Source organism: Ursus maritimus, unplaced genomic scaffold (assembly GCF_017311325.1).
Source record: "Ursus maritimus isolate PB19 unplaced genomic scaffold, ASM1731132v1 scaffold_21, whole genome shotgun sequence".
Taxonomy (NCBI): Eukaryota; Metazoa; Chordata; class Mammalia; order Carnivora; family Ursidae; genus Ursus; species Ursus maritimus.
The window spans coordinates 53,757,211-53,763,093 of record NW_024424564.1 but is presented as its reverse complement, the minus strand read 5'-3'; the positions used below and the strand labels follow the sequence as shown (position 1 = coordinate 53,763,093).

At 59.8% G+C, this 5,883-nt stretch overlaps 1 protein-coding gene and 1 long non-coding RNA gene across 2 annotated transcripts in view; both read left to right on the top strand.

Moving 5' to 3' along the window:
- CELSR1 (cadherin EGF LAG seven-pass G-type receptor 1) overlaps positions 1–5,883 on the top strand; it is a 136,573-nt gene that overhangs the window by 14,395 nt on the left and 116,295 nt on the right. The window lies entirely within an intron of this gene.
- Positions 3,305–5,612, top strand: LOC103674019. Its single transcript, XR_571528.2, has 3 exons — positions 3,305–3,360; positions 3,468–3,617; positions 4,427–5,612. It is a non-coding gene; the product is annotated as an uncharacterized LOC103674019 (long non-coding RNA).

The window sequence follows — 5,883 nt, the reverse complement described above, 5'->3', positions numbered from 1 at the left end:
CATGCACAAACACACACAGATACGTGTGCACCTGCACACATGCACATGCACACACGTGGACACACATATGCACGTGGACACAGGTACACACATGCATGTACAAACACACGTGTGCAAACACACACACAAATACGCACATGTACACACAGACACACAGACACACAGTTTGACTACTTTGGAGGCAGACTGTGTAGCACAAGCGTTTGTTCCAGCCACCCTGACCTGACACACCGCGTCAACCTTTGCAGCCGTGGTGGGGTCACGTTGGCCGGTGTGGTGATCCCTCGGGGCGGGGACGTGGTGCTGGGCTTGAGAGTGGACCAGGGACCACTGACCTCCCCTGAATGGGGTCGCGCTAGCCTTTAGTATAAGGTCACGGCCACTGGACATGGGACGTCCAGCCTGTCCAGTGCCTGGCCGGTCCTCCACGGGGGCTGTAGGGGCGGCCTCCGTGGCTGCTTTCCGTGGCTGCTTTCCACAGCTGCGTCCACAGTGGGCTATCGGCGAAGGTGAGCAGCAGGCAAGCCCTGGGCTGGTGTGCTTTCTGCGCCGATCTTGTGGGACAGGGGATAGTCCCTCACCTTCCAGGCGAGAAACTGGTGGGAAAGGACGCATAGCCTGCTTTGTCATTGTGTGGAAGTGTTAGAGGGGACACGAGCCGGCCAAGCCCCCGTCCCTGCCGTCCCCCTGTGTCGGATTTTCAGGCCTGGCTCCTAGCAGCCGCGGAGTTGATGGCACAGCTTTGCTCTCTTGGGGTGTTTGGATTGTTCCCGACCCCCCAAGGTGGCCCAGGGGAGGGGGGCTTCCTGGCCTTGAGGGGCCCTGCTGGCTTTCCCAGGTCCCACCCTCCCTCCCCCCTCCCCACGGGGCACTCCCCGCCTGCACATGGAGCGGGTGGTGGAGGGCTCTGTGCCTCAGTTTCCCCTGGCACAGGCTAGCAGAGGTCATCTGCAGGGTGTGGTGAGGGTGCACGGGGGATGCGTGTGCTGTCCGGACGTGGCAGGAGTGGCTGGCCTCTCCGCCCATCCCCTTTCCTGTGGCCTGACTTTTCCTTCTGGCTGTTGGTTGAGCAGCTGCGAGGGCGGCTGTACCGCCTTGCGGAGCCTTTCCTCCTCTGTGTCCGTCTGTCCTTCCTGCCTCTCCCCCTGCTTCCAGCATGCCGGCGTGGTGGAGGAGGTCTCTTTGCTTTGGAGGGGGGTGCAGGGGTGCCCGGGAGAGGGGCTCACAGCGGCAGGCTCACGATAGTCCAAAGGTGGAGGCGCCCGGTGTCCCCAGCAGATGCGTGGATGAGCAGAAGAGGCGGGTCTGCGATTTTGTTCAGCCCTGAGAGGCAGGGAGGTGGGGACCGTGCCACCACGTGGAGGAAACATCAACCCCTCGTGCTCGTGAGATAAGCCAGACGTGCGAGGACGCGTATCGTGGGAGGTGATGAGGATCCTAGGGTGGGGGCTTTCACGCAGCCCGGCACGAGCGTGGCCGCCGGGGCGGGGGGAGCGGGAGCAGGAGCCGGTGCCTGATGGGGACAGGGTGTCGAGTTCCGGAGGCCCATGGGGGTGATGGTCGCAGCGGCGTGAAGGTGCTTCATGCCACTGATCTGTATGCTTCAGCGTTTTAAAGTGTTAAGTTTTGTGTGTATTTTACCACACGCGCATGCACGCACACACACGCACGCACACACGTGCACACACACACACACGCGCACGCACACACAAGCTAACGAAACGCAGCCGTTCTGAGTGGTCAGGGGCTGGACGTGTGGGAGCACGTGTCCCTGCCTGTGGCTTCAGACGCTTCGTTCCCTCCGGAGCTGAGCGGCCCCACCCGGCCCCTTCTGTCCTGTCCTGGGCCCTCCTTCTGCGCTTCCGAATTCTCCCTGGCGCCCTGACATCGCCAACAGCCAAAGGGGCAGGTACTTCAGTATCATTTTTGTGTCTGCACATGTGTGAAATCTCTCTGGTGTTTGTGTGTTAAAAGCTGCACGATGAACACGTACCTTGTCTTAAAAGCCCTGGTGAGAGGAAGGGTCCTCGGGGCGCTGGGTGCGCTGGGACCCCAGTGCCCTGCAGCCCAGCTGGCAGGGGCAGGGAGGTAGATGGGCTGGGGGCTGGGATGCAGGCCTGAGCCCACTGCTCTGGGGAGGAGGCCTGCGAGGGTGGGGGCCAGACCGCTGTGCGTCCTTGCACACGGTGGGGCGGGGGGGGGGGCGGTGCTCGGCTCTCGCCGCCAGCCTCACCCCGTCCCCCGGCCCCCTCCCCACGTGACCGGATCTTGGGTTCAGTACCACTTGGTCCATGCACAGGTCTCGGTGTATTTTTAAGCAGCTGGGCTTGATCTTTCTCCTCTTTCATTTTCATCGAGGTGAAATTGGCCACGTTAAAGCGTACGGTTCTGTGGCATTTGGTGCAATCACAGTGATGCACCGCCGCCACCTCTGTCCCTTAAAGCCCTTTCGTCACCCCCAGGGGGGACCCTGGACGCGACCCAGTTGCTCCCCATTCCCCAGCCCCAGCCCCTGGGAGGAAGCAGCAGTCAGCTTCCTGGCTCTGTGGGTGCCTGAGCCACAGACTCACACCCCTGTGTGGGCTTTCGTGCCTGGCTGCTTTCACCCAGCGCCTTGCCTGGGGCTTCGCCCGTCTGGTGCCCACGTCAGTGCCTCACTCCTCTTCATGTCGGCTCTTTCGAGCTAGCGACCTGGGACACCCTACCACGGCCACCAGACTGCCAGAGGACAGGTGACGTCTGTCACCAGAGGTACCGGAGCAACCTCGGAAAGCCAGAATGTTCCCTGGGAAAGATGGGGGGAGCGGTTGTTTGGGATCACTGCACACGGTGTCAGCTCCGCGGATGATGCCGAGAGGTGAGGAGCAACACTTACCAGGGTCAACAACGCGCACGCCCTCTGTCTGTAGCTTTATAGCTCCTGGGAGAGGAGGTGGCCCGAGTGAGAAGTTCCAGAGTCTTCCTCAGAGGGATGGCCCTAGGGAAGACCTGCCTCTTCCAGCTCCCAGTGGCCCCAGGAGTCTTGACCTGCCCTGGCTCACCCCAGCTAGGCTTCCGTTGTCACGTGGCCTTCTCCCTGTGTGGCTTGTGTATCTTCCCTCACGTTAAGGACACCAGTCCTTCTGAGTTTCGGGCCCACCCTCCTCCTCTCTGACCCCATCTGGATTTATCTCTCTCTCTTTCTTAAGAAGGCTCCGTGCTGTGCCCAGTGCGGGGCTGGAACTCGTGACCCTGAGATCAAGACCTAAACTGAGATGAAGAGTCAGACGCTTAACTGACTGAGCCACTTAGGCGCCCCCTTAATTTATATCTCCATTACATCAGCAAAGGCCCTGTTTCCAAGTTGGGTCACACTCACAGGTACTGGGGGTTGGGACTTCAACATATGTTTTTGGGGGACACAGTTCAACCCGCTACAGCACCTGTCTGCCTGTTCAGGTGCGTAGCTCTGACGTCTTTGTTTTCAGGGGGATGACGGAGCTCTGCTTTGGCCATGGGACCCAGTTTGGCCGCCAGAGCGGTCTCCCTGACTGCGATGCCACGTGGCCCATCGGGATCCTTCTCCTTTGTCCTCTTTTCCCCTCGGACTCTTCCCCTGAGACCGAATAGCGCACAGGGTAGGGTTCCCTGTGGTTGTGTTCACACGGGCTCCCCACTGCCCACATCACCGGGGGGATGGGAGCGGCGTTGGGCTGGGTGCTCACGCCTCCAGGCGTCACTCAGGAAGGAGCGGCGTGCGGTGCGCGTGCGCAGTAGGAACCAGCAGCACCGAGACGCGGGGCAGGTAGGCATGGTCTGAGATGACAGCACACCCTGCCTTCCCCCCTTTGCGATGCCACGTGACACAGCTGTGGGAGGTACCTTTCAGTTTAGCTCTCTCTCCTAAGCATGGAAAATTCTCTAATGTGTAATTCAATGTTCCCCAAATCTTCAAAGAGGAGAGAATGGAAAATATTAAGGTTTATTGTTCTGAGCCGTTTCCTATGCATCCGGCACGTGGCCGTCGGGGGTCAGGGGTGTGTGCGTGTGTGTGCAGGGCAGGAAGTCCAGGGATGAGTTAGAGCCTAGAAAGAGACAAGTGCTAGATGAGTCTGTTTGTGGGGAGAACCAGCCTGGGGCAGCCCCGGAGGCAGGAAGCCAAGGGCTTCAGGGTCGGGACAGCTGTCCGAGAGTCCCCGGTTTGCCTGGGAAATCCATTGTTTGTGGTGGGGATTCTATTTTCCCTCCTCTTGTTTGTGCTGCCCATTGGCCTGGCGTTTTTTGAACCAAAAGCGAAGTTGGAACAGTGTGAAAGCGGGCCCAGCTCCTTTCCCTGCAGCCGGGGGAACTGAGGCAGGGGAGCCCATGGAGGGGTTTTCCCCTGTCTGTGCAGTGGCCCATCCGGAGAGGGCCTGCCTCAGCCAGGACATTCTGGATTCTTCCACAGAAACAGCATCTCGACATCTGAGCTGTTGGAAGCTGATAACCCAGCCTCCGAGTCTTCGCCTATAACCACTGCTTAGAAAGACCGGAAAGAGCGTCTTGTGGCGAGCCCGGCCACACAGATTTGGGTGGGAGCCCGGGGGTCAGCGGCAGGTGGATTTGGCAAGCAGGGAGAGACGTGAGGTCGTTAGTGCCCCAGCTTCCTGTCCCAGCCCTCGGGGTGTTGCCTAAGTTTGGAAAACTGTTTTTACATGCCACCACTGCACCCTGGTGAGAGCCTGAGAGAGCGGACTCTGCTGCCCAGGGGGCCGAAGGAGCACGCGGGAGTGGGGGTCTGGGAAACCCCCAGGGTGTTGACGGGGCCAGAAGGGGCTTTGAAAGCGTGTCCTGTTTGGTTTGACGAGATCAGACTGGGGCCGCGGTCCTATGATGTTCCATGGGTCGTGTTCCGTGGGTCGTGTTCTGCAGGTTGTGTTCCGTGGGTCGGCTCCGCACACTCTTATGGGAAACGTCGGTCACGGCGTCCGGGAACGCGGTGCGGCCCACAGCGGCTGCATTTCCGATCCCTGAGGCAGGCCTGTTCACTTGTGTGTGTGACGGGTCACTGCACACACGAAATGCACCTGTTTAGCCATCTCCAAGTGGACATTCACTCAGCCTGCACCACCATCGGTGCTGTTAAGTTCCAGAAATTTTCCTACCCCCCAATTGTATGCTTTTTGGTTTACTTTGTTGTTATTTGAAGAGGTGTGGTCAAAGGACAAGACTGATCTACGCCAACGGATTGAGATTGGCTGTTTTCAGCAGTGTAGTGGGTGCCTGTCTGGTGGGAAGGGAGGCGGGTGTTCACCCTCATTCTTGGGCGTGGGGTGGTGCGTGCCAGGACGAGGGGCTGGAAGGGCTGGCCGTAGCCAAGGGCCGGGTAGGTCTGCCTGTCTGCAGAGGGACTGAACCTGGAGCTTCTGCCTCAAGGGCCAGAAACACAACCTTGGGGTCTCGCCTCCATCCGTTGCGTGCTCAGCTGGCACTGGGGTTCCTGGCTGGCCCGGTTTGCCGGGGCCCCGAGGGGCTTCAGAATGTGGGACTGCAGAGGCGCCTGGGTGGCACAGCGGTTAAGCGTCTGCCTTCGGCTCAGGGCGTGATCCCAGCGTTATGGGATCGAGCCCCACATCAGGCTCCTCCGCTATGAGCCTGCTTCTTCATCTCCCACTCCCCCTGCTGTGTTCCCTCTCTCGCTGGCTGTCTCTATCTCTGTTGAATAAATAAATAAAATCTTTAAAAAAAAAAAAAAAAGAATGTGGGACTGCAGTGCTCCGATGGGGAAAGGCCTGGGCAAAGCAGGCCGGGTGGGTTTCCTTGCTGTTACCTAGCTGGACGGTGCCTTGCACATGATGCCCTGGACTGCATCGGAGCCCTGGGCCTTCAGTCCAGGGTGCTGCCAGTGGGCGCTGACGGGGGGGG